Source organism: Myotis yumanensis, unplaced genomic scaffold (assembly GCF_028538775.1).
Source record: "Myotis yumanensis isolate MYYU_CA2020_CCGP unplaced genomic scaffold, mMyoYum1.0.hap1 SCAF_16, whole genome shotgun sequence".
NCBI classification, from domain to species: domain Eukaryota; kingdom Metazoa; phylum Chordata; class Mammalia; order Chiroptera; family Vespertilionidae; genus Myotis; species Myotis yumanensis.
In genome coordinates, this window is record NW_027223767.1 from 4,087,772 (window position 1) to 4,102,401 (window position 14,630).

Sequence of the window (14,630 nt, forward strand, 5' to 3'; positions counted from 1 at the left end):
CAGGTCTCTGAGCTCCTCTCCGGTCCGAGGACCCCCCCATAGAGCATTTACCGCGTGTTCACCTCCCCGCAGGCCGCCAGCACGAGCGTCCGGGGACATCATTACCTGCGGCCGGGACGGAGAGGCCGGAGGCCCCCGCAACAATGGCGGCCGGTGCAGGCCCTGGCGGCGGGCTCGGTCCCGCGCCGCAGAGGGGCCTCTGGCTCCGCCGCTGCCCTCCCCGGGGAGCACGGGCGTCTCGGCCTGGAACGCGCGTCCCACCCCAGTCCTGAGAGGCCCGGCAGGGAACCCGCGGCGCCTCCGGTCCGCCGAGACCTCGCCTGGGCGCCACTGCGCATGTGCGCGAGGCCGACGCTGCGCGTCCGCGGAGCCAATCGGAAGCTGCGCCCGGCTCGCCTCTCTCGGCGGACTGGTCGCCATGGCAACCTCCTCCGGCCCAGCCCCGCGGCTTGCTGGTTGGCTTTCAACGTGGTGAAGGGGCCCTTCCTGCGAGTTGTCCTGGTCGGAGGCAGGTCTGCGGGGCGACTTGGAGGTGCGGGAGCGCCCAGCATGTTGCGGGGGGAGAAGCGCGCGGGCGGGAGGGTTGGAGCCCCGCTAATTAACCTGAGTAAACCTGGTGCCACAGTTCCCAGAAGGATGGGGAGAGGAGATGGGTCTAAAGGTGAAAAGCCCAAGTGCTGGCTGGGGCTTTGCTGTAAGCAGGCATTCACTGTTAAAGGTCCCGAGTCCCTCCCCAGGAATCCGATTCCGAGACTCTCAGGTTGGAAAAAAAGAACAACATCCGAAAGCATGCTGTTTACAAGAGACTCAAAACATACGCAAAATGCTTGAAAAGAAACGAATAGAAAAGCATAGTCCGGGTATTCCTGTTATCTAATGCTGTGCCTGCAAACCACTGCCCACTGGGTGGTTTTAAAGGGCAAGCAGCCGAACCGGTTTGCTCAGTGGATAGAGCGTCGGCCTGCTGACTGAGGGGTCCCAGGTTCGATTCCGGTCAAGGGCATGTACCTTGGTTTCGGGCACATCCCCAGTGGGGAGTGTACAGGAGGCAGCTGATCGGTGTTTCTCTCTCATGGAGGTTTCTAACTCTCTATTCCTCTCCCTTCTTCTCTGTAAAAAATCAATAATAATAATAAAAAAAGGGCAAGCATTACCGCGCAGACGGACTCTGTGGCTCGGGAATCGGGTGGGGGAACCCCGCGCGTGGCTCCCCTTCGCTGCACCATCTGGAGCCCGAGTGGCGGTGATTGGACGTTGGTGAGGGTCCACTTCCAAGAAGGCTTCTTGACTCACATGCCTTGTGCTGGGCTGAGGCGGCCTAAGGATGAACTCAGCCTTGATTTGGCCGGAGTGCCTACTGTGGCCTTCCCAGCACGAAGTGCGAGGGTGGTTGGGCTTTTTACATGGTGTCCCCGGGTTTCAGGAGCAGTCCTCTAGTGAACAGAGAGAGGCTCCCTTGGAAGCCTCATAGCATCACTTCCATCATCCTCTCAGCCAAACCAGTTACAAGTCTGTGCAGAATCAAGCAGAGGTAGATGTGGACCCCAACTCTCGATGGGAGGAGTGTCAGAGAGTCCTCAAGTTACCACACCAGGCAAATGTATCCACTCGGCTAGGCTACAATCTCCCACTATTCAACCAAATACTAATCGGACAGTCAGCTTGCTGGCAATGAGGGCACTGTCACCTGAGATTGGTGCAGTACTGACCGTGCATGTTAGGCTGTAGTAGCATAATTATTAAATCTGTCACTGGTGTAGAACTGGGATGGGATACTGATGGAAGGGAATGCACTGTGGATGCTATATCTCAAATCTTTATGAGATTGGGCAGGTAGCAATTTTAAGGACTATGGGATTGAATGGCTATTACTGAGAACTATTGACAAGGAAAGGCTGAGAGGGTGGTTAATCACCAATTTAAGGAAAAGTGTGGAGATCAGAGGCTCCTTGAAGCCGGATGGTAAAATGTAAGAGCAGCATAACTTCAGATAAGGTTGAATTCTTAACCCCGGAAAGTTTGCATTTCCAAGGTTAGTACCTGCTTGGAAAGGAGTAGAACCCTGAGACGCAGGATGGGGACGTTTCGATTAATGCAGGCTAACATCTCAAAACACCAATCCCTCTAAATTCCTGGGGCCTGCAAAAATGGCCCACTTGAAAATGATACAGACAGAGGCCTCTACTTTGCAATAAAACCTGTTCCCCTCTCACAATCTATTCTTTCCTCCCCTCCTGGTCACTACCAATAACTAGGGTCAAGTCACCACAGAACCCAACAGGGGAAATGTTGGTCCTAATAAGGGAAGAAAAGAACTATCCACTGGGCCCTGGCTGGGTAGTTCAGTTGGATAGAGCGTCGTCCTGATACACCAAGGTTGCAGGTTCCATCCTTGGTCAGAGCACATACAAGAAACAACCAATGAATGCATACATAAGGGAAACAACAAATCGATGTTTCTCTCTCTCTTGCTCTAAAATCAATAAAAAAGCACTATCCCCTGAAGTTACCACAGACCCTCGCCAATCTGTATCTGTAGGAACCAGAAGAGTATATGGGTCTGGATGCTGAGGAGGGTGGACCAAGGAGGGCAGAACCTATAGTTGAGTACTGGCGAGTTTATTTGTTTATTTATTTATTTTCTGGTGAGTTTATTGAAAAGGAATGTAGTCCTGTGATAAGGATGTAAACATTCTGGCAAGGGTGCCAGGAGATGGTGCTAATGTATTGCTAGGACTTGTGGAGGCTTGGAGAAATAGTTGGAAGCAGAATTGCCAGAATTGCTTGGCAAATGATGAAAGAAAGGGTTGCAAGGCCCAGAGAAGTAAGTACCAAGAACAGGCAGAGTATGTAAGGCTGGATAATGAATCAGTATACAAAGCTGGAAGGCTTGGAAGACCTGTTAGGTACAGAATGTGCTAGTGGGAGGGGGCACCGGCATCAGTGAAAAGTTCAGTGGTGGCTGTCCTCCGCAGGCTGAGGCTGACAGTAGGGGGTTTGTTACAGAACCGGGCTCCCTGAGGGCGCCACTTAACCTTCAGAAACAAGGTGAGCTCAGTGAGCATAATGAGCAGAGAGATCAAAGCGGAAGGGGGCCTGGGAAAGTAGAGGAAATACTTTATCTTCAGAGAGCTACGGAGGCAAAGAACAAAGTGTCTCTACAGGCACAACATATGGGCAGACAACATGGGTGGTGCGCAATCTATACAATCAAATGGAACCAAGGGTGGATGATTAAGAAGTTGAGGTTAATAAAATGCCAGTCTTTTGCCCCATTTACAGACCTCAGGCAGTTTTCAGACCCATAACCCATTGACTAAAGAAGCCAAATTATCAGAAGGAAGGCCCCTGCAACACCACATCAAACATCTGTGATGATTTTTCCAGTCCTCCCCCAAAGGAACCTGAAGTTACACTGGGAAAAGAGGAGTACCCACAAGTTTCAAGGCTCTGTTTAAGGACTTGAGGCATCATGCTGACCTCTGTGTTAGAATGGGGGAATATGGGAGCCAGGTAATAAGTAGAGTCCTGTCTAATGGTAGGTCAACAGGGTGCATTGTCCCATCTAGTGGTAGTTTCCCAAGACCTTGAATGTATGACCAGAATAAATGTAGTTGTAGTTGGCAAGTCAAATTTGTTTCTTAGCCTGTAGGGTAAAAACTATCAAAATGGGTAAGGTCAAGTGGAATGCTGTGAAACTGCCTCCCTACTTCATCCCTGGTCAAGATGTAAATTAAAAAAGAGCATCACGGAGGAGAGACCAAGATGGCGGCGTAGGTAAACACCGGAGACCGCTGCCGCAAACAACCAGTTCAAAAATACAACTAAAAGACGGAACAGACATCACCCAGAACCACAGGAAAGCTGGCTGAAGAGAGACTCTACAACTAGAAGGAAAGAGAACAGCAAACCGAGGCTCAGAGGCGGCGCAGTGTGGAAAATACAAAGGTACCGAGGTGTGCGCGCAAAGCGGGCTGGTGGCTGAGGGCGCGGTTGTCGTTTTCGGTCGGGAGTGAGTCTCAGACTCTGGGCTCCAGATCCGGGCGAGTCTCTAGGGACTCAGACTCAAACGGGAGAAGCGGGATTATCCGGCATCAGTTGGAACCTGAGGGCAGCTTTCTCTCCGAGGTTTGCAGCGGCTGCCGGGGTTCTGAGAAGCAGAGCCTCTGGGAACGGGACTGAGAGCGGCCATAACTGCTCCCTCCGCCCGCCCTGTGGATCCCGCCCCGCCCAAACCCTGCGCACAGCCATTTGCCGATCGCCTCAGGCAAAGGCTGGATTAGCACCTCCCCAGAAGGCAGACGTTTTCCACACAGCTGTTTCCTGCAGCCAGTCGGCCTGGTGGTCAAATCCCTCTAGTGTTAACTACAACAATTAAGGCTTGGCTAGAACAAGACTGCGCACAAAGACCACAAGGGGGTGCACCAAGAAAGCATAAAAGATGCGGAGACAAAAAAACATGACAGAAATGGAGGATATGGAGCTAAGAATCGCAATTTTGAGGGCTTGCCATAAATTTGTGCAGAGCCTCACGAAAACTAATGAGACCCTCGATGCTACGATAAAGGAATTAGAAAGTAAGCATACACGGACTGAAATAAAGAATATTATACCCAATAGCAGACCAGAGGAGCACAAGAATCAAACCAAAGATTTGACAAAAAACACCCAACTGGAAAAGCAAAATGAAAAAAGAATCCGAAAGTGTGAAGATAGTGTAAGGAGCCTCTGGGACAGTTTCAAGCGTACCAACATCAGAATAATAGGGGTGCCAGAAGATGAAAGACAGCAAGATATTGAAAACCTATTTCAAGAAATAATGGCAGAAAACTTCCCCCACCTGGTGAAAGAAATGGACTTACAGGTCCAAGAAGCGCAGAGAACCCCAAACAAAAGGAATCCAAAGAGGACCACACCAAGACACATCATCATTAAAATGCCAAGAGCAAAAGACAAAGAGAGAATCTTAAAAGCAGCAAGAGAAAGAGACTCAGTTACCTACAAGGGAATACCCATATGACTGTCAGCTGATTTCTCAACAGAAACTTTGCAGGCCAGAAGGGAATGGCAAGAAATATTCAAAGTGCTGAATACCAAGAACCTACAACCAAGATTACTTTATCCAGCAAAGCTATCATTCAGAACTGAAGGTCAGATAAAGAGCTTCACAGACAAGGAAAAGCTAAAGGAGTTCATCACCACTAAACCAGTATTATACGAAATACTGAAAGGTATCCTTTAAGAAGAGGAAGAAGAAAAAGGTAAAGATACAAATTGTGAACAACAAACATGCATCTATCAACAAGTGAATCTAAGAATCAAGTGAATAAATAATCTGATGTACAGAATGAACTGGTGATTATAATGAATCAGGGACATAGAAAGGGAATGGACTGACTATTTTTGGGGGGGTAAGGGGAATGGGAGATTCGGGAAGAGACTGGACAAAAATCGTGCACCTATGGATGAGGACAGTGGGTGGGGAGTGAGGGCGGAGGGTGGGGCGGGAACTGGAAGGAGGGGAGTTATGGGGGGGGGAAGAGGAACAAATGTAATCTGAACAATAAAAATTTAATTTAAAAAAAAAAAAAGAGCATCACATCCCAGAGGGAATGGTAGAGATTCATGTCTCTCTCTCTTTTTAGAAATATATGTATTTATATTATTAAGAGTATTACAGATGTCTCCCAATGTCCCCCCTTGCCTCCCTCCACCCAGCCCTTGTCCCACCCCAGACCTTCACCCCACTATTTCTGTGTCCATGGGATATGCATATATGTATAAAAGTTCTTTGGTTAATCTCTTCCCATCACCGCCATTCCCCCTCCCCTCTGAGATCTGTCAGTCTGTTTCATCTATGCCTCAGCTTATTTTGTTCATTAGATTCCACATATAAGTCAGATCATGTGATACTTGTTTTTCTCTGACTGGCTATTTCACTTAGCATATAACTCTCCAGGTCCATCCATGCTATCTCGAAGGGTAAGTGATCCTTCTTTTTACAGCCATATAGTATTCCAATGTACACATGTCCCGCAGCTTATTTATTATCTATTTATCTTTGTTTTTGCAAGTATTACAGCTGTCCCTCTTTTCCCCCCATTGACCCCCTCCACTCTGCTCCCAACCCCTCCCCAGGCCTTCACCACACAATTGTTTGTGTTCATGGGTTATACATACATGCATATAAGTTCTTTGGTCAATTTCTTTTTTTTTTTTTTTTTTTAAATATATTTTATTGATTTTTCACAGAGAGAAAAGGAGAGAGATAGAGAGTTAGAAAGATCGATGAGAGAGAAACATTGATCAGCTGCCTCCTACACATCTCCTCCTGGGGATGTGCCCGCAACCCAGGTACATGCCCCTGACCGGAATCGAACCTGGGACCCTTCAGTCCGCAGGCCAATGCTCTATCCACTGAGCCAAACCGGCTTTGGCCTTTGGTCAATTTCTTACCACACCTCCTTCCCTCTGAGATTCATAAGTCTGTTGCAAGCTTCCATGTCTCTGGATCTATTGAAAAATATTTTTATTAATTTCAGAGAGGAAGGGAGAGGGAGAGAGAAATAGAAACATCAATGATGAGAGAGAATCATCGATTGACTGCCTCCTGCACACCCGCTACTGGGGATCGAGCCAACAACCCAGGCATGTGCCCTTGACTGGAATCAAACCCGGGACCCTCCAGTCTGCAGGTTGACGCCCTATCCACTGAGTCAAACTAGCTAGGGCTACTTTTATTTTTTAAATAATTTTTTATTGTTGAAATATTACATAAGCCCCCCTTTATCCCCCATTGACCCCCTCCAGCCTGTCCCAGGCCTCCTACCCCAGGCCTTTCAGCACACTATTGTCTCTGTCCATGGGTTATGCATATGTGCACACAAGGTTTTTCATTGACTACCTCCCGTCCACCCACTCTCCCCCACCTACCCTCTGAGATTCCGCACTCTGTTCCACGCTTCCATGTCTCTGGATCCACTCTGTTCATCGGTTTATTTTGTTACTTAGATTCCACATATGAGTGAGATCCATGATACTTGTCTTTCCCTGACTGACTTATTTCACTTAGCATGATACTCTCCAGGTCCCTTTATGCTGTCTCAAAGGGTAAGAGATCCTTCTTTTTTACTGCTGCATAGTATCCCATGGTGTAAATGTACCACAGCTTTTTTTATCCACTCATCTACTGATGGGCACTTGGGCAGTTTCCAGATCTTAGCTATTGTAAATTGTGCTGCTATGCACGTGGGGGTGCATACACTCTTTCTGATTGGTGTTTTGGGTTTCTTAGGATATATTCCTAGAAGTGGGGTCACTAGGTCAAATGGCAGTTACATATTTAATTTTTTGAGGAAGCTCCATATTGTTTTCCTTAATCCTTTATCAGATGTATCATTGCCAAATATTTTCTCCCATATAGTGGGCTCTCTTTTTGTTTTGTTGATGGTTTCTTTTGCTGTGCAGAAGCTTTTTATTTTGATGTAGTCCCATTTGTTTATTTTATCCCTAGTTTCCTTTGCCCTAGATGTATCTGTAAATATATTGCTATGAGAAATGTCTGAGATTCTGCTGCCTATGGTTTCTTCTAGGAATTTTATGATTTCCCGACCTACATTTAAATCTTTCATCCATTTTTTCAAATGCTTTTTCTGTGTCTATTGATATCATGTGATTTTTGTCTTTCAATTTGTTTATGTGATGTATCACATTAATTGATTCACAAATATTGTACCAGCTTTGCATCCCTGGAATGAATCCTACTTGGTCATGGTGTATGATCTTTTTAATATATTTCTGGATCTGATTTGCTGATATTTTGTTGAGGATTTTAGCGTCTATATTCATCAGGGATATTGGCTTGTCATTCTCTTTCTTTATAGTGTCTTTATTTGGTTTTGGAATGAGGATAATGCTGGCCTCATAAAAAGAGCTTGGAAATGTTCCTTCCTCTTGAATATTTTGGAATAGTTTGTGGAGTATAGGTGTTGGTTGTTATTTGAAGGCTTGGTAAAACTCCCCTGTGAAGCCATCCAGACCCTGGATTTTGTTGGCTGGAAGTTTTTTGATTACTGCTTCTATTTCATCAGTTGTTATTGGCCTATACAGGTTTTCTGATTCTTCCTGATTCACTTTTGGGAGATTGTATTTTTCTAGGAATTTGTCCATTTCATCCTCATGGTCCAGCTTATTGGCACATAGTTGTTCATAGTATTTTCTTACAATCCTCTGTATTTCTGTGGTGTCAAATGTTACTTCTCCGCTTTCGTTTCTGATTTTATTTATTTGGCTCTTCTCTCTTTGTTTCTTGATGAATCTGGTTAATGGTTCATCAATCTTGTTTATCCTTTCAAAGAACCAGCTCTTGGCTATATTAATTTTTGTACTTTTTTTTAGTGTCAATGTCATTTATTTCTGATCTAACCTTTGTTATTTCCTTCCTTTTACTTACGCTGGGCTTTTCTTGTTATTCTCTTTCTAGTTCTTTAAGTTGTAGAGTTAAATAGTTTATTGTTGATTTTTTTTTTTTAGGTAGAACTGTAGTGCTATGAACTGCCCCCTCAGGACTGCTTTTGCTGTGTCCCAGAGATTTGGGGTTGTTGTGTGTTCATTTTCATTTGTTCCTAGGAAGTATTTTCTTTCTTTCTTGATCTTGTTGGTAACCCATTCATTGTTTAATAACATGCTATTTAGCCACCACGTGTTTGAATATTTTTGGGAGTTTTTACTGTAGTTGTTTCTTATTTCATTCCACCATAATCTGAGAAGATGCTTGATATGATTTTAATCTTCTTGAACTTGTAGAGACTTGTTTTGTGTCCTAACATGTGGTCTATCTTTGTGAATGATGCATGTGCAGTTGAGAAGAATGTATATTCTGCAGCTTTGGGGTGAAATGTTCTATAAATGTCAGTTAAATCCATTTGATCCAATGTGTCTTTTAGAGTCATTGGTTCCTTGTCAAGTTTTTGTCTAGAAGATCTATGAGTGTATTGTTGTCGACTTCTCCTTTAAAGTCCTCTAGAAGTGTTTTTACTTATTTAGGCACTCCTATCTTGGGTGCATATATGTTTACCATGGTTATATCCTCTTGTTGGATCAATCCCTTTAGTATTATGTAGTGATCTTTGTTGTCTCTTGTGATGGCCTTCATTTTGAAGTCTATTTTGTCAGATATGAGTATTGCTACTCCAGCTTTTTTTTTTCTTTTCCATTTGCATGGAAAATAATTTTCCCTTCACTCTCATCCTGTGTGTGTGTTTTGTTCTGAGGTGGGTCTCTTGTAGACAGCATATAGTTGGGTCATGTTTTTGTATTCATTCAGCTACCCTATGCCTTTTGATTGGAGCATTCAATCCATTTACATTTAGGGTTATTATTGATAGATACTTACTTATTGCCATTTTAATTCTGTATGCCTAGATTTCTCTATTTCTTCTTCTCTTTACAGCAGTCCCTTTAGCATTTCTTTTAATGCTGGCTTGGTGGTGATATGCTCCTTTAGCCTTTTTTGTCTGGGGAGCTCTTTATTTGACCATCTATTTTGAATGATAGCCTTGCTGGATATAGTAATCTTGGTTTCAGGTCTTGCTTTCCATTACTTTGAGTACTTCATGCCATTCCCTTCTGGCCTGTAGAGGTTTTTTTTTTAAATTTTTAAATATACTTTTATTGACTTCAGAAAGGAACAGAGAGGGAGAGAGAGATAGAAATATCAATGATGATAGAGAATCATTGATTGGTTGCCTCTTGTATGCCCCCTACTGGAGATTGAGCCCGCAACCCAGGCATATGTCCTTGACTGAAATTGAACCTGGGATCCTTCAGTCTGCAGGCCAATGCTCTATCCACTGAGCCAAACTGTCAAGGGCTGACCCGTAGAGTTTCTGATGAGAAATCAGATGTCAGCCTATGGGAGCTCCTTTGTAGGTAGCAGTTTGCTTTTCTCTTGCTGACTTTAAGGAAATATTTGGCAGTGATACCAAATATTGTGCATAGCAGCACAATTTACCATAGCTAAGATCTGGAAACTGCCCAAGTGTCCATCAGTAGATAAGTGGATAAAAAAGCTGTGGTACATTTATACCATGGGATACATGATCTCATTCATATGTGGCATCTAATGAAGAAAATAAACTGATGAACAAAATAGGTTCAGACATAGAAGCATAGAACAGACTGTAGAATCTCAGAGGGAAGGTGGGGGAGGGTGGGTGGCTGGGAAGTGATCTTCCAAACACGTTGTATGCATTTTTGCATAACCCATGGGGAAGGCTTGGGGGACAGTGTCGGGGGTAGGCTAGAAGGGGTCAATGGGGGGAAAACTTTCAATAATAAATACTTAATTAACAATCTGGTGATATTTTTATTTGACTTGATATTGAACCAGACTTTATTAGATGTGGTGATTCTTTTAAAAAATATATTTTATTGATTTTTTACAGAGAGGAAGGGAGAGGTATAGAGAGTTAGAAACATCGATGAGAGAGAAACATTGATCAGCTGCCTCCTGCACACCCCCCACTGGGGATGTGCCCACAACCAAGGTACAAGCCCTTGACCGGAATCGAACCTGGGACCCTTGAGTCCGCAGGCCGACACTCTATCCACTGAGCCAAACTGGTTAGGGCAGATGTGGTGATTCTTTATTATTATTTTTCAATTACAGTTTATATTCAATATTATTTTACATTAGTTTCAGCTGTACAGCATAGTGGTTAGACAATCATATACTATACAAAGTGGTACCTCTAATATTTTAAGTACCTTCCTGGTACCATACAGTTACTACAATGTTATTGATTATATTCCCTTTTCTGTACTTTACATTGCCATGACTATTCTGTAACCACCCATTTGTACTTCTTAATCTCTTTACCTTTTTCACCAGTACCCCCAAATCTTTTCTCTGGCCCCTATCAGTCTGTTCTTTGTACCTATGAGTTTGTTTCTATTTTGTTTATCCATGAAATCATATGGTATTTGTCTTTCTCTGACTGACTGATTTCATTTAGCATAATACCCTCTAGGTCCACTTGTACTGTCACAAATGAGAAGATTTCATTTTTAATGGCTGAGTAATATTCCATTATACCACTACTCTTTTATCCACTTGTCTATTGATGGGCACTTGGATTACTTCCATATCTTGGCTGTTGTAAATAATGCTGCAGTGAACATAGGGGTGCATATATCCTTTTTAATTAGTGTTTTGTGTTTCTTTGGATATATATACTCAGAAGTGGAATTGCTGGGTCACAAGGCAGTTCCATTTTTAACTTTTTGAGGAACCTCCATACTGTTTTTCACAGTGGTTGCACCAATCTGCATTCCCACCAACACTTATTTGTTGAGTAGAGGCCCAGTGCATGAATTCATGCACGAGTGGGGTCTGGCTGGCCCACCCTGACCAGGGCTGATTGAGCCAGGCTAGCCAGGGGGAGAGGCCGTGGGCAGTTAGCCGGCCACCCCCACCCTCTGGTTGAACTCCCAGTCGAGGGGACAATTTGCATATTAGCCTTTTATTATATAGGATGATAGCCATTGTGACAGGCATGAGGTGATATCTCACTGTGGTTTAATTTTAATTTCTCTGATGGTTAGTGACGTTGAGCAACTTTTCATATATCTATTGGCCATCTGTATGTCCTCTTTGGAGAAGTGTCTATTCAGCTCCTTCGCCCATTTCATTTCTTTACTTATTTTTAATTTTTTTATTGTTGAGAGTATTATAGATATCCCCTTTTTGCCCCTTCTCACCCATCTCCCACCCCATCCCAGGCCTTCACTTGTCTATTGTCTGTGTCCATGGCCTATGACTAATTTGTACTTCTAAATCTCTTCACCTTTTTCACCACTCCTCCCAACCCCCCTATCATCTGGCAACCATCAAAATGTTCTCTGTATCTATGAGTTTGTTTCTGTTCTGCTTGTTCAGTTATTTTGATTTTTAAATTCAAAATAAATACAATTATTGATAGATATATATTTATTGTCATTTTATTGTTTTTATTTCTTCTCCTTCTCCTCCTCCTCCTCCTCCTCCTTCTTCTCCTTCTCCTTCTCCTCCTTCTCCTTCTCCTTCTCCTTCTCCTTCTCCTTCTCCTTCTCCTTCTCCTTCTCCTTCTCCTTCTCCTTCTTCTCCTAGAAGACCCTTTAACATTTCATGTAATACTGGTTTGGTGGTGATGAACTCGTTTAACTTTTTCTCATTTGTGAAGCTCTTTATCTGACCCTCAATTCTAAATGATAGCTTTGCTGGGTAGAGTAATCTTGGTTGTAGGATCCTTGCTTTTTATCACTTTGAATATTTCTTGCCACTCCTTTCTTGCCTGAAAAGTTTCTGTTGAGAAATCAGCTGACAGTCATATGGCCATTCCCTTGTAGGAAATAACTGCTTTTCTCTTGTTTCTAAGATTCTCTGTCTTTAACCTTTGGCATTTTAAGGGTGATGTGTCTTGGTATGGGCCTTTTTGGGTTCCTCTTGTCTGGGACTCTGTGCTTCCTGGACTTGTAAGTCTATTTCTTTCACCAGGTAGGGGAAGTTTTCTGTCATTATTTCTTTAAATAGGTTTTTAATATCTTGCTCTCCCTCTTCTTCTGGCACCCCCATAATGCGAATGTTGGTAAAATAATGGATCTAAGTAAGATCACCAATGGCTGCTAAAACTTAGGCAAAAGGCTGGAGAAAATATGAAAAGATCCCTCTAAAGGAGAGTTATGTAGACAATGGATCAGGCTGACCACTGTCGAATCCACTGATCAAGTTTATCACACACACACACACACACACACACACACAAGAAACAACAATGTTTGCCTCTTGATATGATGCATTAGGGTTTTAACAGATGCATTGTTTGGAGTAGCAAACAATGGGCAACAAGCTAAATGTCCAATAACATAGGACTGATTAAATAAATCGCAATACTATGAACTCTGAGTAAGCCATTCATGACTAAGGAAGTTTTCCAGGTACTGATACCTAATTATTATATTTTTAAGTTTTAAAAAAGTGCACAACAATGTGTATGCTATACTATTTATGCAAAAGATGGGGGTAAGAAAAAAGATATATATTTGCTTGTACCTAGATAAAATCTCTGGAAGGACACAAGGACACACTGCTAACATCTGTTGCCCTTGGTGGGATAGCAGTGAGAAGAAACTCTTCAATGCATAACCTTTGTACCTTTAAATTTTTGAACCATGTAAATGTATTATCTACTAAAAAGTTAAAAATTTAAAAAGTATGCAAAGAAGCCAAATACAAAAAAAAAAGATTATAAGAGAATACTGTGAATAATGTAAGCTCATAAATCAGGTAATTTAAGTGAAATAGACAATTCGATTCCAGGTACTCAACAGGCGGCCAGCAGGGGGCACACGGCCACCAGAGTGAACGCAAAACTCCCTGCGCGGCGCCTCCAGAGCCACAAGAGGACGCGCGAGCCCACCCTTAATGATTCGCCCGCAGATTTGCGGCGGGGTCTGGGGGGCGGGGGTGGGGACGGGGAAGCCCTTGCTGAGGAGGGAGCTTTGGCCCTGGCTTCTTTAGGGAGGTTTTTCTTAAAAAGCGAATGCAGCAGCTTTCATTTTCTGAAATGTTTCTGTTTTATTTCTTACTTTCTCATGTAATATTTTATCAGACATTTTACAAAAGCCATTCATCAGGGCGTTTGAACGTGGTGTTCACAACGTGAGGAAGTGTTTTGTACAAGTTAGAGAAAGAAGAACCGCAGGCAGTGGTGAGACGCATGGGCAGTGTGGTTTCCTTCCAGTCCCATATGAGCCCATGAGCCGGAAGGGAACGGGAAACAAGCGCTCCCTTGGCATGCTTTCATAAGAAATTTAAGGTTTCGTTTCCTTGTAACTTTAAAGTACTTGAAAAAAGACTGAAAATTGCAGTGTAGGAGTGTCAAAAATAATTTTTAAAAATTTAATTAAACCACAAGAAAACTGATCATACATTTACTTCCCTGGCTTTAATGGTAGCAAACTCATCAATAATATTTTAAAAATATATTCTTACTTTATCTCATTTTCATTTAAGACAAGTGACATGTTATACAATTTCTCATGACCCAGTGACAATCTTTTTTTAAAAATATATTTTATTAATTTTTTACAGAGAGGAAGGGAGAGAGAGATAGAGTTAGAAACATCAATGAGAGAGAAACATCGACCAGCTGCCTCCTGCACATCTCCTACTGGGGATGTGCCCGCAACCCAGGTACATGCCCTTGACCGGAATCGAACCCGGGACCTTTCAGTCCACAGGCCGACGCTCTATCCACTGAGCCAAACCGGTTTCGGCCCCAGTGACAATCTTAAATAATTGCCCATTAATTCAATCTTCTCTCTTGCAGGACCCCTTTTGTAACTAGTGGTGCTAACATTTCCACAACAAGTCCACTTCCTTATGTGGAAAAGAGCTCAGCAAAATTTGTTAATCAGCGTTTGGAGATTGAAGCAGTATTTTTAAGTTTCAGTACCAATGATTGCACTATCTAAGGACTTGATGTTTAAACTAACCTGAGCATTATGACTGTGGATTTATGGAATGATCGTGGTCATCACAGCAAGATTTATGTATGAGGAGAAGCTCAGTGATACTGGAAGTTAAAGGT